Source organism: Nicotiana tabacum, chromosome 4, assembly GCF_000715075.1.
Source record: "Nicotiana tabacum cultivar K326 chromosome 4, ASM71507v2, whole genome shotgun sequence".
NCBI classification, from domain to species: domain Eukaryota; kingdom Viridiplantae; phylum Streptophyta; class Magnoliopsida; order Solanales; family Solanaceae; genus Nicotiana; species Nicotiana tabacum.
The window spans coordinates 123,610,003-123,631,156 of record NC_134083.1 but is presented as its reverse complement, the minus strand read 5'-3'; positions in this window follow the sequence as shown (position 1 = coordinate 123,631,156).

The window sequence follows — 21,154 nt, the reverse complement described above, 5'->3', positions numbered from 1 at the left end:
GTTACATAATACATACTAATTTTTGTTCATACAAGTTACATGGTATCTCTTACAAACTTCATAAATCTATCAAGGTCCGGAGGAATTTCCGTTGGTGGTGGCGGAAAAGTAGCTTGGTCAGCGCCACTTCCGGGCGAAGCAACATCCTCCGCAAGTTCAGCTAGCATTTCTTCGTAAGCTTCATCTTCATCTGGTTGTGATTCAGCAAGTCCAAAATTTCTTCTTTCCGACCGGATCCAATCTCTGAAAAGTACTGATTTTTCCAAACTCTCCCTCATAGACGTTCTATAATCACCGAGTTGAAGTTTTGCTTGACTGAAAGCGCTCTCTGATGCCACTGTTGAAGCTTGAATAGTTAAAATATCCCGAGCCATCCTTGAAAGAACCGGAAAGTATTTTTCTTTGTCCTTCCACCATTCCTAAAAGATTAAAGGAGCCGTCGGGATTCACTTCCTCAATTGCCTGCGACAAATAAACTTCAAGCTCATTTAGTTGTGAAAAATTACTACTACTAGAACCTTGAGAACCCCTAAACCCCGCCCAAGCACTAAGTGCTCTTACTCCCGCAGTTCTTTTAGATGATTGAGAATCAGAAGAAGAAGGAGTTAGAACATTTGGTCTAGCATGATTTAATGCAACTTGATAAGTATTAAAAATAGTTTGAGCATTTATTCTAATTGAGGCTATTGCTTCCGGAAGTTGAGACAATTACTCATCTTCAAGTGCTAAACCATTATAAACAGTTTCATACCAAAAATGAGGAACTCCTAATTTCATACAAGGATTTAATAAAGCAGAAACATCATAAATAGGGGGAATAGGGAAAAAATATTTTTTAAACTTTTTTCTCATAGAATCAATAGCAAGTTTATAAATTTCCCACCCTCTGAAAAATGAGCAAACAAATTTGCAAGTTCTGCAATATAAACTAAACAGTTAGAAATAGTAGGATAATATTGCCCAGAAAATTCATTTATAGCAATATGAAATTTTTCTAAAAAATCTACAAGTATTTTAACATTAGCCCAATCCCCATTTGTAAGGTGTTCATCATCATCACTTACATGTGCATTAAATGTTGAGTTTATGAGGTTTCTATATTCATATGCAACAACCAAACTTTCATACATGTAATTCCATCTAGTTGGACAAGGTTTAGGAACCTTTCTTTCTCTTAGGCCAAATTCATCGCATCTTTTAAAATATTCTCTAAGTCTACTTCTACGGTTTGAATAAAAAAGCCAGTTAAGAGCCATTTTAACCTTTTCAATTTCAATATTTAAAATTCTCATATCATCACCCACAATTAAATGGTAAATATGACAAATACATCTAACATGAAAAATATCACTAAATGCAGGATTTGGCGTAGTGGTAAGCAAAGCTATAACATTTGTGTTACTAGTAGCATTATCCATTGAAATTGATATTATTTTATCACTAATGCAAAAATATCTACAAATATTTGTAACTGTGCTAGCAATAAACTGCCCTGTGTGACGTGAATTAATTATTCTATAAGAAATAATGCGCTTTTGCATTATCCAATCCTCATCAATCCAATGACTGGTAACAGTAAGGTAATCACAGTCGTTACCACTTCTACCAATATCAGTTGTAATAGCAACACGATAATTTATATGAGTAAATAAATAGCGCAAATATTGTTCATATTCATGTTTATATTTATAAATATCGCTCTTTACGGTTGTGCGAGGAAAACCTTTATAAGTAGGATTAAAAAAATTTCTAATATAATGCACAAAGTTAGGGTCAGAAGGAAAACTATAGGGTAAACACATAACAGTTACCATTTTTGTCAATTCTTCCCGATCTTTTTTTGGATCATAATATAAAATACCACCGGTAACAGTGTTAATTCCCGGTTGAAATTGATTTGAACCGGTACTAGGGTCAACTTGACTAGGAGTAGGTAGACTTTTTCCCTCGGCCAAAGCTTTCAGACGAAGATATCTCACTCTATCTTGAGGGTGTTTCATTATGTGTCTAGCCAAAGTTCCCATTCCCCGCGATCCAAAATATTTAAAAACTAACTCCGTGCCACAAGTTTTACACTTAGCCTTATTTTCTGGAATTAGTAGAGTAAAAAATGGCCAAACGGGAGATGTTTCCGTCCGTTTGCTAGGTTGTCTAGAAAAAGTAGGGGTAGTAACAGGAGTATCAGATGGGGCATCATTTGGATTAGCAGGGTTATCACTAGTTAGGTTAACATCAGGAGCAGGACTAGTTGGTGTATCATCATCCGGTTGAGTTTCATCAAAATCTATTTCCTCGTCATCATTTTCATCAATAGTTGGATTAGAATAAAGAGCACTCATTAATTCATGGTCTAATTGTTCACCAGCTCTAATATTATGGCAAAATTGACTTTCAGTAAATTATAATAAACTATTATCGCTATCAAGAATAGCAGGTGTAGGACGGATATGGAGTTTGGTTCGGGGAGCCCGGGGCAGTGAAGAAGGAACAGATTGAGTACTAGATTCGTCACTCTTGGATTTTCCCTTATTTTTACCAAAACGTTTTTTTAAGGAAGCCATCTTAATTAATAAAGTAATAGAAAATAAATAAAACAAATAAAATTATAATATTAAAACTTAAGAGTTGGAACGAGTTTACCGAATTGACGAACAACTTGTTGAAAATTGATTAATGTTGAAGACTTCAATTCACCAACTTCACAATTGTTTCACAAATTGTAACAATAAAGTAAGCAATAGTAGTAATTATAGAAGAAAATTAGAGAGAGATTGTGATAGATTAATGATTTTATAAGAAAAAATAAAAGAATGATAGGGTATTTATAGTTGAAAATAGGAAAAAAGTATAATTATAAAAAGTTTGGGATTAAAACAAAGTTGGGGGGGTTAAATGGCTATTTTATAAATAGTCAACGGCTATTTTTGACAGCCCAACGGCTATATATATATATATATATATATATATATATATATATATATATATATATATATATATATATATATATATATATATTTTTTTTTTTTTTTTTTTAAAAAAACTTTTAAAAAAAATAGCCGTTGGGACCGTTTTGTCCGCTAAGGGACCGGTCCGGTCCCGTTCCCTGGCGGGCTAAATGGTGCCGGGCCTGTGGGCCCAAATCATAGGACCAGCCCAGGCCCACTAAAACCGGGCCAAACAGTCCTGGCCTATTTAGCCCATTTGGCCCGCGGTCCCAGGCCAGTCCCGGGCCTGGACCGGCCCACTTGCCACCCTAAGGGAGAGCATAGAAACGGGCCTGACCATCCCCCTGATCTGCCTTCCCCTCTAGGGCGACCCCTAGCTGACTGACCTCCACCCCGAGCTGACTGGGCGGGTGGTGAGGTAGCTGGTTGCTGTAGTCGGAGGCTGACTCCTCTGCTGAGATGGACCTCCATGACGACGAGGACACTGCCTCCACATATGCCCAAGCTCCCCACACTCAAAACAACTCCCTGGTGCTGGCGGCGGAAACTTAAGGGAACCCCTAGCACCTGGATGATTGGTAGAAGAACCTGGCATGGAAGAGCCCTGAACAGGTGGAGCACGGGACGAACTCTAAACTGGAAGGTCACTAAGTGATAAGTGGCCCTGATGAGAACTGTGAGAACCATGGCCAGATGATGCACCCCGATGAAATGGCCAAGCTGACTGAGCCTGTCTGAAATGACGACCTCTACAGTGCTGGAACTGACCCCCAAAAGGAGCACCGCTGAATCCACCCTGACCACGAGGCCTCTTGGCCTCCCGCTCAACTCTCTCCTGACCGCGAACCATCTCAATCTGCTAAGCAATGTTTACAACCTCATCAAAGGTAGCACCCGAAACTCGCTCCCTGGTCATGAGCAACTGTAGCTGATAAGTGAGGCCATCAATAAACCTCATGATCCTCTCTCTGTCCGTGGGAACCAACCAGATAGCATGATGGGCCAACTCGGAGAACCGCATCTCATACTGCGTCACAGACATATCACCTTGGCGGAACCGCTCAAACTGTCTACGCAGCTCCTCTCTGCGGGATCGAGGCACGAACTTCTCCAAAAAGACCACGGAGAACTGCTGCCAAGTAAGGGGTGCTGCGCCAACAGGCCTACGCCTCTCGTAAGTCTCCCACCATCTTAGTGCAGCCCCAGAAAATTAAAAGGTAGTGAATGAGACCCCAGCAGTACGGAGTATCCTCTGACACATGTCCAAAAAGTCCTGAGCATCCTCTCTCTGTGCCACTGAAAGGTGGTGGCTGAAGTCTCCCAAACCTCTCCAACCTGCGCTGATCATCCTCAGGCATAGCAGGAACCACATAATCCTGAGCAACAGCAACCGGCTGGGCTGGTGGTGCCTCTGGTGTCTGAAGTCCCTGAATAACCTGCTCGGGTGTGCGAGCGACAGGAGTCTGAGTGCCTCCCCTGGCCTGTGATGTGGTTGCGGCCGTCGAAATAGAGACCGCCTGAGCAAGGCCAGTACACACTGTCAGAATCTGAGCTAGGGCCTCCTGAAGGCCTGGAATCACAATAGGCACATGTGGTGCCTGAGCTGGTGCATCAACAACTGGAACTTGGTCCTAATCTGGGACAACCGGTGGATCTGTAGGTACTGCCCCAACTACTGTATGTGCTGCACCTCTACCCCTACCATGGCCTCTACCGCGACCTCGGCCTCTCACGGCCCTGGCTGGTGGTATTGGCGGCTGGCCCTCCTGACCGGTAGTACGAGTCCTCACCATCTGTGAGAGAATGAAACAACAGATGTTTAGCTACTAGAATCAACAGATTTGCATGACAAGAATTCAAGAATGTGGAGTTTCCTAAAGGTTCTGTAACCTCCTAAAGATAAGTACAGACGTCTCCGTACCGATCCACAAGACTCTACTAAACCCACTCATGACTCGTGAGACCTATGTAACCTAGGCTCTGATACCAATCTGTCATGACCCAAAACTAACCCCTATCGTGATGACGCCTATCGTGGAACTAGGCAAGCCGACTCATTTCCAAAACAACCGATATTTCATTTTAAAGATAATTTCAAGGTTATTTAACATAAAACCTTAATTTAAAGAGTTCAAATCAAAGAAAAACAGAAGTGCGGAAAAGAAAAGCCCGACATCGGGGTGTCACTATTCATGAGCATCTGCTATAATCTGTCTAACAATATCAAGGCTAACTCAGCCTGGAAAATAGCTAAATACAACTAGAGGAATATAAGAGGGAGAAGAGCAGGGGTTGCAATCGCCAAATAGCTACCTTGCTATCTCCAAGAAAATCTGCAACCAGAACACTCAATAACTGCTACTGTGTCCAGCTATACCTGAATCTGCTCACAAGGTGCAGGGAGTAACGTGAGTACGCCAACTCAGTAAGTAACAACAATAAATAAAGACTGAGCAGTAGTGACGAGCAATAAAGCATATAACGTTCATATCAGGAAATCTCAGTAAAATACCACATGCTTTTAAAGTCAGGATTTGAATCAAACATCTCGTTTAAATCCAGTTCCAATAAAAATCATTTAAAGATATTTTTCCAACAGTTTTACAAACGAAGGCTCAATGCAAAAGTAAGCAAAAATGATGAAATCATAAAGAGCCCCTCGGGCAAAACATCACTCATATACAGCCCCTCGGGAAAACCTCACAATCACTCTTGCCACTCGGGCATATCTCACAATCACTTATGCCTCCCAGTCACTCAGCACTCGGCACTCGGCACTCGCACTCAGTAGGTACCTGCGCTCACTGGAGGTGTGTACAGACTCCGGAGGGGCTCCTTCAGCCCAAGCGCTATAATCTGTACGGACAACTCACGTGCGATAATAATAAAGTATGTTGCAGGCGGGCATCCCCGATCAACACTCATCCTCACAAATCAGGCCCTCGGCCTCACTCAGTCATAAAATATGCTGCAGGTGGGCATCCCCGATCCACACTCATCCTCACAAATCAAGCCACTCGGGCATTTCAGTAAAACGGGACATTCGGCCCAAAACATTTATATGCATCAAAATAGAGTCATAAAACTGAGTTACGCGGTAAACAAGTATAACCATGACTGAGTATAAAATTTTCAATCCAAAAACAGTGAGAGGATGGTAAGAAACAGCCCCTAAGGGTCCAAATAACATTGGCGCAAGGCCCAAACATGGCATTCGGCCCAATTTACAAAAAATCTTTCTAAAACATATAAGTATCAATGGTTTCAACAAAGTATGCAACTTTACAGTTGCTACGGGACAGACTAAATCACAAATCCCCAATAGTGCACGCCCACACGCCTGTCACCTAGCATGTGCGTCACTTCAAAATAACAGAATGATACAAAATCCGAGGTTTCATACCCTCAGGACTAGATTTACAATCGTTACTTACTTCAAACCGGTCAAATCTCTAACCCGCAATGCTCTTACCTCTGGACTCGGCCTCCAAATGCTCCGAATCTATTCACAATCAGTACAATACCATCAATACGCGCTAAAAACTATAAAATTAGACCAAAACCCGAAATTGGCTCAAATCCGGCCCTCAGGCCCACGTCTCAAAATATGACAAAATTCACAAAACTAGAAAGCTCATTCACTCACGAGTCTAACCATACCAAATTCATCAAAATCCGACATCGTATGGTCCTTCAAATCCTTAAATTACTTTTCCAAAATTTGCAAGCCCTAACCCCTCATTTTCACTAATTACCATGATTAAACAATGGAAAATCACCATATATACAAGTATTAGGGTTCAAGTAACTTACCTCAACGAAATACCCTTGATTCCCTCTTCAAACCCCTCCAAAAGCTCCAAAAACCGAGTTGAAATTGTGAAGAATGACCAAAATTCGCGAAGGGTTCTATTTAAGGATTCTGCCCAGGTTTTTCGCACCTGCTGCCATTTTCTCACACCTGCGCTTCCGCATCTACGGACACCGGTGCGCACCTGCGCAACTCACTTAATCCCACATATTCCGCATCTGCGGACCCTTTCCTTGCACCTGCGGTCCCAGGTGCGCATCTGCGAAACCAGTCCAAACTCCTCCTCTCCGCATCTACGCTCAAGGCTTCGCACCTGCGAGCTCGCAGATGTGGCCAATTCTTTGCACCTGCGTTCCTATCCTTGGCCCAGTGTCTCCCGCACCTGCGCACTCCCCACGCGCACCAGCGGCCTCGCACCTGCGACCCTTTCTTCCGCTGGTGCGGAAATAGCAGAAGCAGCAGCTCCAGCTGCAATTTCCAACTTCAACAAATCTGTTAACCACCCGGAATCACCCCGAGGCCCTCGGGACCTCAACAAAAAATACCAACAAGTCATATATCAACATACCAACTTAGTCGAACCTTCGAACCACTCAAAACAATATCCAAATACCAAATTACCCTCGGATTCAAGCCTAAGAACTTCTAAATTTTCAAATTCGGTAACCGATGCCGAAACCAACCAAACCATGTCCGAATAACCTAAACCTTTGCACACACGTCAAAAATAACACTACAAACCTACTCCAACTTCCAGAATTCCATTCCGACCCCGATATCAAATTTTTCACTGCCGACTAAAATCGTCAAATTTCCAATTTCGCCAATTCAAGCCTAATTCTATCACGGACCTCCAAATCATATTCCGGATGCACTCCTAAGTCCAAAATCACCTAACGGAGCTAACAGAACCATCGGAATTCAAATCCGAGATCGTTTACATATAGGTCAACATCCGGTTGACTTTTCCAACTTAAGTTTCTACTTAAGAGACTAAGTGTCTCAATTCACTTCGAGTTCCTTCCGGACCCAAAACAACTAACCCGATATAACATAATATAGCTGAATAACACAAAAAGAAGTAGAAATGGGGAAAACGGGGCTGTAACTCTCGAAACGACCGGCCGGGTCGTTACAGGGACTTGAGGCCAGGTTTAGATCGCAACTTAGGCTCGGTGGTTTCAGTTGTGTGAGTATGTGCTTTTGGACTTATATGTCTGGTAGTGTCCCTAGGAGTAGGGATTGATGACTCAGTAAGTAGTTGGATAGCTATATGATGAGTGTTACGTGACTGTAGAATGTGCTTAGATGGTTTGGATGTGACAAGAAGAATTGTGCCTTGGATGTGAAAGGACTATGGGTTCTTGATTTCTGTGTCTCGAGTTATGAGTGTGCTGAGGGATCTTTCAAAAATATTTAGTGATTGCATTGTGATTGTGTCCATGATAGGGCGTAGAGAGATGCCAGTTTGAGGTAGGTGAGTTATCTCTCGTAGGGAGGTCTATGGATGTGTGATCATTGTGATGTTTTTGCGAAGAGTTCTCTTTTTATCAGTGGGATGTGTATGTGCTACAATTCGGGTTGCATCGCTTGAGTAAGTTCGCATGACGGTCACACGGATGGATATGCGCTTAGTAGAAGATTTAAGGTATTCTATGGTTGGTGCTACGTGAGTGTATGAAGGATCTAGTTGGATTACAATGCATGATTATGGCAGTTATGGAGTAATGGTATTGTGGGTTATCAGATTTTATGTTCTATGGCTTCGATCCAAATAGGGGAGTCTACTATCGAGATCAGATTGCATGGTCATGTGTGATATTAGTTTGGACTGAGGCATACTTGAGGATCAATTATGATTTGAAGAGGTTGATTTCGAGGATGACTCGAGCAAGGAAAAATTTCTAGATGCATGATGTTTTACACTTGATGGGATATATGGAAATCTAGGAATGATTCGAGTTTGTTATTCATGGTGGATGTAGTACGCTAATAGAGCACAAGTCATTCGGCTAGTTTTAGCTGTGCATTGGAGATTAGAGTAGTGTGGATGACTCTTGAGAAGGTTCTTATGAGTTCAAGATTCATATGTGGTATTTGAGGATCTCTCATATTTGTATATGACTAAGATTAGAGGTTTACATTAGAGGGTGCTGAGATTTGCGGTGTTTCTATGCCATTGGTGATTCTACATTTCAGTATTAGAAGGATTGGAGAAATGACTTCAGATTTCACAGAAGTTCTCTTCAGAGTGGATATCTCGGTTGCGGTACTATTAGGTGCTTAAGAGGGAATACAATGACTTATGGGCCTTAAGACGACGTGGTTTCATGTTAAGGTCTCTTGTGGTCAGATTTGGTTAATGATCGTAGTGTACTGGTGAGCAGTGTTGACTTAACGGTAAGTCGAGAGGGACTCAAAGAAATAGGTGAGCTTGGTAGTGGTTTGGATCAGCATGGTAATAGAAATGACCGATTCTTTTGGTGTGGCGAGGCTTTGTAGGTATGTTGTGGCAATGCTTTTGGGTTTAGCGATCTGCATAGCTTGGTTGAGTTAGAAGGATTCAGTTCTAATGGCTTGATTATGTGCAAACGAGTTTCGAAGAGTTCTTGATGGTGTCGACCTTGACTTGGGACAAATGTTTTTGACAAGTATGGGGAGTACGATACATGTTGTGATCTTCTCCTGGATGGGGTCAAGTGGAAGGTGTCTGACTGATGGAGTATGTATCTTACTTGTGATTCAGGGATAATAATGGGGTTCTCGTATTTTCATATGATGGCATGATAAATACGGTGCGACACGTGGGATTGAGGTTTGCATGTACGAGGTTGTGGTTTCGTTCGAAGGGAAGGTCATGAGTTCTAGACATCATGGACGATTTCATATGTTTAGAAGAATGCTGGCAGTATCTGATATCACTTAAGAAGGGTGCACATTTCAGAAGGTGCATTATGTTTTGACTTGTGAATGCTTGGCTGGTATTATGGTAATTGCCTGGTTGATCGACTACTAATGTTCAGATTTTTCTATATGGCACGAAAGAATTATGAAAGTATTTCTCATGAGATGATTGTGTATGAGGGAAGTGTCAGTCATTTGAATGGTACCCGGAGATTCTTGTATTATAGGGATTTGAAGATTAAGAGGTTTTTATCAGAGGCCGATTGTTCCTTCGTTGGGGATGATGAAGATATGTTAAGAGGTCGATGCCTGATTGTATGTGTTATAGATAGGTTATTATGGAATTTTCGTAGGTTATCTACCTATTTCGGGAGAATTAGAATTGATTTGGAGGCCACCGATAGGCCTAATGAGAATATGTATTCTATATTGGGTCGAATTCGCTTACTCAACACATCTATTGTTGAAGGGTGTGTCCTCGGTTAGAGTTGATCTTATTCATGTTCTGATGTGTTTCATGTGTTACTCTTCTATTCTACGATGCGTTATGAGACTATTTACTATTTTCACATATGATGCGGTTTTGTTGGGCTTTGTGGTGAAATTCGAGCAAGATAGTTCTTGGGGTATTGAATGTAGGATGGGGCCTTAGTTATGGTCTTCCTGTATGTGGTATATTGTGCTATCCGTTCCTCCATGGTTATGCTCATGCACTTCGCGTGTTTGTTGTTGATATACATATGGTTGTGATAATGGGCATCATGGCTCGATTCCATATGGACTGGTGTATGGATTAGGGTACGCATCACAGTGGGGTTATGTTGGGATATGATCCTTTGTGCTTATTTCGTGTGTTTTGTTTCTCCTTTGTGTGATGGGTACATAGCATTGCTCTTCGTGGTGGTATCTGTTGAGCTTGCGAACAGTTCTCTCATTTGATTCTCTATCCATCTTTGGTTACATTCGAGTTATTGCTTGTTTGGTGCACGGATTGCATGGTATGTGGCTCTAGGTTGTATTTGTGCGACATGTCAATCGAGCAGCTTGTACTGGATGAGATGAGGTTACTGAACCTGGAATGAGTACTATCGAAATTGATTAAGGTATGTTTGGAGATGAGATGATGTCACTAGTCAGCTTAGAATTTGGCTATGGTTCTTATCGGGCGAGAAACTCCACGATTTGTTGATCCAAGGGGTGGTTATGAGTTTCTGCGTGTTTCTTTCATCATTGGCAGTGTACGAAGGTTTAGAACAAGGTTTTATTTGATATGAGGTTTGTTACTGGTACCAGATTTATTGGGTAGCTATTGTGGTCGAAAGTTATTGCTACAAGTATCTGAGTTATGTGGTATATCATGTGATTATATTTGGAATATGGTTATGGCTTGATACAACTTGTTCAGACTTATACAGTATATAGATGCGAGAATTGAGTCTTATAATGAATTTCGGATGTTGGAGATTGGTTTCCGAGGTTTATTGTCTAAGGTTGAAGAAAGGATATTCAGTTAGGTTATGTTGTCGGGCATATATGGATTGGGTGACGTGAGATCACCCATGGGTATGGGTATGGGTATGGTAAGGTTATCCAGTGATTTGATGGCTTTAAAATGACTCTTGGCACGTTCGAGGACGAATGTATGTTTAAGTGGGGGACAATGTAACGACCCGATCGATTATTTTGAGCATTCGCACTCAGTTCGGTGGTTTGAGGTCATGGGTAGCTTCATATGGTGCATTATGACTTGTATGTGTTGACAGTCAATTTTGACCTTCCCTTTTTAAATAAATTTATTTATACTTAATAATTTGCAATGAACGTTTTGAAAATATTTTCAATCAATAATACCTATTTTCATAAAATTAATTAAGTATTAGTAGTTTTGAAATTAATAATTTAGTATTTGTATTATTGTAATTATAATTATAAATATATCATACTTACTATTTTAGTATTATTAAAATAACTTTTATATACATCACATATGCTTTATAATTAATTTAATGAATTACTACTTAATTTATAATTAATTAGATTACTATGTTAATGATTTCAAAATTAGTGTCATAATTTAGAAGACAAAGTATTTTGCAAATAGTTAATTATAATAATTAGTGGCATATTTGATAATTATAATTTTTACTACATTATTGAAAATAATTAAGTTTGTTTAAATTAATTTAAAAAGGGTTAAAAGGCTAAAAGGCTATAATTGCAATTCTTAATTAAACATTGAGTGGCCATCTTTTAAATTAAAACTAGCCCAATACATAGGCCCAATCTGGAATTGACCCAGTCCAAACAACCCCTCCAATCCACCTTGGCAATCCCCGTCACCTCTTCTGAACCAATAGAAATTTGCTACATCACCCATCTCCACCACTCACATAAGAAACACACACACATCCGAGCCGTTGATTTATCCAATCAATTGTCCACATTTTATCTTGAGTTCCCTTTTAATTTTAATGCCTCCCATACCCAATCTCAGCCGTTGAAACACATGGATCCAATGACTCACATATTTCCTCGTTAAAATCTTTTAATACCTGAATTATCAGGGCTGTTGATCAAATGATCCAACAACCCAGATCTTTCCCTTCCACTTTAACCTAGAGATCGGATGGTCTCACCCCAAAACCCTAAATCATTTCACTCTTGACTCAGCCGCCCCTTTCCCCTTTCTCTCTATTTTCTCTCAACCTCACAGGCCCCAATCAATCAAAAACCTTGCACAAATTCGTGCAAGGTCATGAATCGATCAGGAAATCATCTCCTTTGCCTTTTGAATCCGCAAATTCTACTGAATTCTTCTCCGTTTCATCACATTAATTCAAAAATCCCAAATCGGAAACCCTAGACTCAAAGGTGAAACTTCAAATCTCAAGATTTCTCTTATGCTCGATCAAATCGGAGCATGCATGAGCGTATCTCAAAGCCTCAATATGATTATTCGAGGCCCAGAGGTCAAATGCAATGACCTCTGGACACTGAATCTTTGACCGATGGGTTTTGCCTTTAACGGTCAACTTCTCTTCTTTCAGGTAAAAACTCTCACTGATTTCCTTCTGTTTCTCTGGTTTTTACTCGTCGTTGCTTGCACACCTGGTAATCGTCACTCTCCACTACTAAAGTTTGAATCTGCTGGAACCCTAATGGCTTCAATGACCATTATAAATAGGAGCCTTAAATGCTATCACCTAACACTCCTAAGAACACCTAACATCAGAAGAAAATTAATACACAATATAGTATCATTCAGAAATTTTCAATTGTGGCTAAGTCTTTACTCGATTTCTACTTCCTCTATTTTTTGATTCTGAGTTACTGATTGGAGTCTGAGTTTTGGCTTTCTAAACGGCTAAACTAAGCACTTGTTTGGTTTGCTTCCTTAAAGGAGGTAAGTAAAACCTCAACCTTACCCTTCTTTTACTTGTTTGAATTGATAAGCATGAGTTGTTCTGTTATCTCTCACTGAATGATATTATTGATAATGTATGGTTGATTGCTTCGTGTGTTTGTTAATGACATATCATTGATCAATAGCTTCTGGAATCATAAACACTTTAAGCTATTGAAATTAGAACTATGTATTGATCCTAATAAACATGTGACAACTTATGTTTACTATTAAGCTTTAAAAATAGCTAAAGATCTCTCAAATTATCCTGATTATCTAGTTTCAGACCTCTTTGATGTTTTATTAGAACTGCCATGACTGTTATATTAATCCGCCTTAGGTATTATTTGCATTTTATAATGATTCACCTAAAAACCTAGACTTAGATGAAATATGAACTTGTTTAGTGGTAAAAACAAGATTGCCATTTTAGTTTAGATACATTAGCTCATGACTTTTAAACCAGTTTCTTCTTTTTGGCATGCCTATGTGATTCTGCTGATTCTTAGAAGGTCATTAATCATCTGATTAAACTCATGATTGCTTGGACACATTATGTAAGCATGCCCTAAGCTAGTTGGATCCTTGTGTCACTTTTATGTGTACTCTGAAAGTTACCACATACTTAACTTAAGCTATAAGGCTTGGTTAAAACATGTTCATGTTCTGATGCTTCATCTGTTGTGCTAAAGTACTACAATTAGGTTTCACTATACCTGAAATCCCATACTCGACTTGTTTAACAGATTCCCCAATGTAATGACACCCTTTCCCCTTTTCTAAAACTCATATAGTGACACTGTTAGCCTGATTTTATGAGGATAACTTCCTAATTCATGTTTGTAATAATATGACTTCTGCTAAGTATACCCAGTTGGTGTTCTTTTAGATATCCTGCACTCATCTTGTTCTTCAATACTTCTGCTTATCTTTCATGATCATGTACATGTCTATACTGTCCTTAGAACTCCACCAAACTCACATAAATGAACTAGGTTTAGCTTGTGAATCTAAAGTGAATCTCCTGCCTTGTTTCAGTTTAGTAGTATGCCTTATTCTTCAATGAGATTAGTGTGAAGTTAAAAGCTTTTATAAAGAAGTGATCATGCCATTTGTATTAGAATGAGATAGGGCTGTTAGCCTGAGACTCTGTTAATACTCTTTAGAAGTTCTAATTGAAGTTGATAATCTGTAACTCTGTTAATACCCTTTAGAAGTTTCAATTGTAGTTGTTAATCTGTATCTCTGTTAATACTTTTTAGTGGGTTTAATTGAACTTGTTAACTTATATCTCCATTAATATTCTTTAGAAGTTTTCTGTTGAAACTGTTAACCTGTGTGTATGCTAGAAGATAAGACTTAAGTTAAAACTAATCTTTGACTAATCTAATTGAAAAAATGCCCAGGAACTCTATAGGTTTGAACCATGCAATTACTCTACTCTTAAGACATATGATCCAAGTGTTTGGGTTTCAAAAGCAGTCTGCTAAGTGCTCTTGTTCTTGTGTGTGCCTGAAGTTAATCTCTTTGAGCATGGCCGATATGTCATGTGAACCATATCTTGACAATTAATTTTGATCCTCCGTATTTAAAAAATAAATTATGCAGGTTTCCTTGTCAAAAAATGATAAAATGTAGTATTTTGCACATTTTTAACTATAATGCAATTTATTGATAATTATTCCTATTTTTACAAAATATGAGAATTTTTATCATTTTATTGGAATTGGTTAAATACTACCATTTTTGTGCATTTTTATAAATTTCAAACAATTCATTGATGATTGTCCTATTTTTCAAATGTTAGGATATTCTATCAATTTATTGTCTTTTCAAAAAAATAAAATAATAATTAATACAACACAATTGTAGTAATTATATTTTAAATAAATACTATGAGGTATTAGTTATGCAGGAATAAGTAATGCAGGGATTAGTTATGCAAGTATTAGTTATACATGGATTAGTTACGCATGGATTATTATTTTTTGAGTATTTGGTTTGTTGTATTAGAAATTGATATACATTATATAAATTTTAAAGTAAAATACTTATTTACTGATTTTGTCTCTAATAGATTGAGAAGAGGAAGAGCCTAGCAGTGAGGCATCAGTATCTCCATGCTTGTTCTCCAAAGGGTTTGATACAAATCAATCTATAGAAGGAAGCCTTTATGTGTAAAATGATAGGGGTAAATTTATCATTTTAATATTTTATCCATGTATTACTAATACATGTATTAGTTATTCCATATTCTACCCCGCATAAAATAATACACATATTGACTCATAACCTATACATGTATTATTTATGTAGAATTGTAAAATGACAACCAAATATGGTATTAGTTATGCTGAATTTTGTAAAAAATAACTAATGGCTACCAAACATTGCATAAGTTCTGATACCAACTTGTCACGACCCAAAACCAACCTGTCGTGATGGCGCCTATCATGGTACTAGGCAAGCTGACTACGCAGACATTTCCAACACTCTAAATCTTTGAAAGATACGGAAGTAGTTAAAATCAAGGAAAAACCTTTTAAAAACAGAGTAAGAAATCATAATTCAAAACAAAATCTCTCCCAAAAATCTGGGTGTCACCGAGAACATGAGCATCTACATAAAGATAGAGTCTAGTACACCGTCTAGAAAATAAAACTGAAATAGATAACATGAAAGATAAGGGAGGAGAGTCAAGGTCTGCGAACGCCCATCAACTACCTCGATGATCTCCGAATGTCCGAACTCCGCAACTCAGCAACCGCCGCAATCGGAAGCACCTGAATCTGCACATGAGGTACATGGTATAGCATGAGTACAACCAACTCAATAAGTAATAAGTCTAATCTGTGGTCTGAAAGCAGTGACGAGATCTAACAATACGGTAAGGATACAGAATTTAGCAATGCAGAAAAATAGACATGCTTCCAAGTTCAACAGTTAAGTTTAGCATAGGTAAAAAAAAAAGGCCAAGTGTGACCGATCATATGAAAATGACATCTATATGCCTACATGCCAAGGTGAATACCGTATGTGATGCAACATAGTGAAATCCCAAGTACTCACTCTCTCAGAGCGCTCAATATGCGTGTCTCAATCCTCGCTCGCCACACTCAGTCACTCAGCACTATATATAGACATAAGGCTCGTTGTGGCGTGCAACCCGATCCACATATATATAGCCATAAGGCTCGTTGCGGCATGCACCCGATCCACATATATATAGCCATAAGGCTCGTTGTGATGTGCAACCCGATCCACAAATATATATAGCCATAAGGCTCGTTGCGACGTGCAACCCGATCCACATATATAGAGCCATAAGGCTCATTGCGGCATGCAACCCAATCTACATATATATTATTACACCCCATGTTTTCGTACGTGAAAGTACGCCATAAGTAAATTGATGAAAGCTTGGAAATGAGATGTTACATCCCGCATTTTCGTATGTTAAAGTTTCGTCGTAAGTTAATCGACATAAGTTCAAAAATGAGATTATTTTGAGATTATAAGCCTTATGCTATTTCAAATAAGTGATAAGTAAATTCGTGAAGGTGAGCGGGTAAGCAAATCGAAGAAAATAAATTTCATCGAAGTTTGACATTTTGAGATAAAATACGGTCCAAGCTATAATACCCTGTATTTATGGACTAGTGCCATACAAGGTATCACATGATCATGATAGCAAGATGTATAAAGTGTGTTAAAAGTGAGTAGTATTATAAGTAATTTCAGATAATTCTTAATTATATGGATAATTGATTAATTATTGGGTTAATGGGGGATTAACAAATCAATTAAGAAAATAATGGATAAGCTTAATTAAGCCCAACGCGGCAGCAAGTGGAACAAGGATCAAAGACCTAAATTGTGACTCTTTTGCTAAGTGGATAGGTGGCACATGTTGAGGATTCTTGTGGCTAAGTCATACATAAGTGGGCCCACACCCACTAATGTAAAAAGGCATCTCTAAATCACAAAATTGAGATGATTATGAATACATAGCTAACAGATGGAATTCTCTTTCTCAAGGTGAATTCTTATGAACCTTTATAACGTTACAGTAGCATGAAATGTGATTCTAAGAGAGCACGGTACAATCTTTCTCAAGAATATCATACGTTTTTTTCCCTACTTCGATCCACCATTACGCGATTTGTCGCAATTGACTTATGTTAGAGGGATTGTCAAGAGAATTGGCTCAGGTATGTTAAGGTTATCCCTTCTTTCCTTTTGGCATGATACATACGATACAAACAAAACGAGCAAATGCACAACTTCCATAAATGACTCTATTCATAGAAATGCTAGAGATGCTTATGTTCTTGATTCCCCATGTGTCCTATTATTCTATCATCTGTTCATAGGTCTCAGAAAATACGTAAGTTGATAAAGTTTACTTCATGATATTAATCAAAGGCATAATGGTCATATGACATTCCGAAAGATTTTATTGACGTACTTCTCATGCATTGCTTTCATTTATACATGTACATTGACCCATGACCAGATGACGTTATATACGCGTATATTATATGTATATGGGATATGAGAAAAGGTTACAGAATTATATACGCACCACCACCTGATCAGCTAGTATACGTTGATAATTTGCCCACAGTGGCCGCGATGATATGATGGGATGCCCTCAGAGGCTTGATGATGTTATGAACGCATATACCTATACATGGTGACATTTATACGCATATGCATAACATTATAAATATGAAATGATTTACAGAGCTATTCAGACTTACATGTTGAGTCTTTTACTCCATGTTTCTCTCATGTCTATTATTTTCTGATTTTTATTCCTTACATACTCGGTACATTATTTGTACTGACGTCCCTTTTGCCTGGGGACGCTGCGTTTCATGCCCGCAGGTACCGATAGACAGGTCGAGAGTCCTCCAAGTAGGCTATTAGCTCAGTAGAAGATGTTGGTGTGCTCCATTTGCTCCAGAGTTGCCTATTTGGTCAGTATGCATTGGACACGTATTGATTGGTATGTCGGGGCCCTGTCCCGGCCTTATGACGTTTATGTACTCTTAGAGGCTTGTAGACATATGTCATATATATGTAAGATTGTATGGCCTTGTCGGCCTATGTTTTGAATGTATAAATGATTATGTCGGCCTTATATGCACGTATGTCACGTGCATAAAGCTCTATATCATATTGGATCGTCATACGAAATATACGTTACGTTAGTACTCAGTTGAGTAAGGTGCCAGAAGAATTAATACTAAACATCTTTGACACACACACACACACACATACACACACACACACATACACACACACACACACACACACACACACATATATATATATATATATATATATATATATATATATATATATATATATATATATAACTCACAACACGTCACTCGGGCCCCAACTCAGTCACTAATATCTCCAGTCTCTCGGGCTCACAACACTCATGCTAAGCAGCCCTAATCAATGATACGAGATATGGCCATATATGATAACAGAGACTGAGATATGGCACGTAATGATGAATTTGACTGAGTTCATGTCTTCAATTAAACAGATAACTCAACAGTAAAGAACGACCACTATGGGTCCTAATAGTACCAACATATAGCCTAAGCATGATTTCTAGCATGAATCACAACTCAAATGCTCAAACACATAGAGTACAACAAAAATATTCAGATAGAAAAGCTACGCAGTTCCAGGGAAATCGACTAGTCACAATTCCTACGGTGCGTGCCCACACACCCGTCACCTCAACATAAATCACATAGTATGAAATTCGGTGTTTCATACCCTCAGAACCAAGCTTAGAAGTGTTACATACCTCAATCCAAGAAAATCTCTACTCCAACACACCTTTGCCTCGCGAAACGGCCTCCGAATGTCTCTAATCTAGCCACAAAAAATGCGATACAATTAACACGGGCTAAAGGAATTAATTCCATAAGAAAATACTAACTTATTAATCAAACGTCAAAAGTCGACTCAAAGCCGACCCCCAAGACCACGTCTTGAAATTTGATAAAAGTCATAAAACCCGAAATCTCATTCAACAACGAGTCCAACCATATCAAATTTACCAAAATCTAACACCAAATCGCCACCCAAATCCCCAAATTCCTAGCTTCAAACTCCCAAATTCCACCTTAAATACACTCAAACTAGGTGGGAAAATCAATGGGGAAACACAATTATTGAATAAATTAGGCCACAAGTGACTTACCTCAAGAAATACCCCGAACATCCTCTCAAGAATCGACAAATCCCGAGCTTGAAATGTTAAAAATGGTGAAAATCTCAGAACCCTCATTTTAAATAATATGTCCAGCATTCTCGCTTCTGCGGCCAATTTAGCCGTATCTGCGGCACCGCTTTTGTGGTCCATCATCCGTATCCGCGGAAGCCACTAAGCCGACCAACCGCTTCTGCGGTCGAAATCCCCTCTTCTGCGGGCGTGCATCTGCGCAAACAATCTGCTTCTGCGGAAATCACTTAAATCCCCAGGGCCCACATCTGCGCTCCAGGTTCCGCACCTGCGGAGGCGCTTCTGCGGCCCACTATCCACTTTTTGGGAAACAGACCTCGCCCCTCAACTCCGCATCTGCGGAGCCTTGCTCACACCTGTGGGCTAGCAGATGCGGTTACCCTCTCGCACCTGCGTTCTTCCCCAGGCCAGTCCAGTTTCGCACCTACGCAAATCCAGCCGCATATGCGGCATCGCACCTGCGGCCAATCCCGCGCAGGTGCCATCACACCAGAAAACTCCCAGCTTCAGCAATGCACTAAGTCTCATTTTCGATCCTTTAACCATCCGAATTCAACCCGAGGCCCCCGGGACCTCAACTAATTATACCAACAAGTCCTAAAACATGATATGAACTTAGTCGAGCTCTTAAATCACCTCAAACAACATCAAAAACATGAATTACATCCCAAGTCAAACCCATTGAAACTAAGAAATTCCAACTTCTACAAACGATGCCGAAACCCATCAAATCACGTCCGATTGACCCCAAATTTTGCACACAAGTCACAAATGACACCACAGACCTACTCCAACTCTCGGAACTGCAATCCGAGCCCGGTAACCACAAAGTCCACTCTCGGTCAAACTTCCAAATTTTTATCTTTCGCCATTTCAAGCCTAATTCAACTATAGACCTCCAAATAACAATCCGGACACGCTCCTAAGTCCAAAATCACCCAACAGAGCTAACAGAACCATCAAAACTCCATTCCGGAGTCGTCTACACATAAGTCCACATCTGGTCAACCTTTTCAACTTATGCTTTCATCCTTGAGACTAAGTGTCTCAATTCATTCCGAAACCTCACCGGACCTAAACCAACTACCCCGGTAAGTCACATAGCAGTTATAAAGTACAAAATGAGCAGTAAATGGGGGAACATGTCTATAATTGGGGGTCATTACATCCCAAATACATGGATAAATTTTCTCCTAACCAACTACCAAACACCGCAAAGGATATATCTCATTCTAATCTTAAAAATTGAGAGAGAGAGCAGCCATCTCCCTCATCTTCTCTCATGAGAACAACCGTTCAACCCCATTAGCTCTCTTGAGTCAGCCCGTCGCCCCTCCACTGCCGCCGCCAGAGTTGGTCACCAGCTGGCTGGCAGTCACTTCTCTCTATCCCCCCCGCTCCTTTATCTCCGTTCTCATTTTTGGATGTTGTTTGGTCGAGTACTCAGGGGAACGGTCCAGATCTGACCGGAGATGCCATGAAATCCGGTGACCTCTTTTGCTTCGCCTTTTTGGCCATTGTTCCGGTGCTAGCGCCGTGGAAACAACGCCTCCGATCTTGATGTCATTTTGTTGGTTGTTATTTTCACTCCTAAAACATGAAGGTCTGATTGTGTTGAGTTTGTGAAAAGTTTGTTCTTTCGCCGGAAAAGGTACAGATCCGGCATATCTCCATTGTCTCCGATGGCTATACATTTATTTTGGTTTGCTACATTTGTTCTGTTACTGGCTATGACTATTTTGTTACTAGATTTTGACTGTTCAAATTTTCTGACGAAATCAGTGTTCTTCCGATAACTTTGTATTTTTGGGATTTCT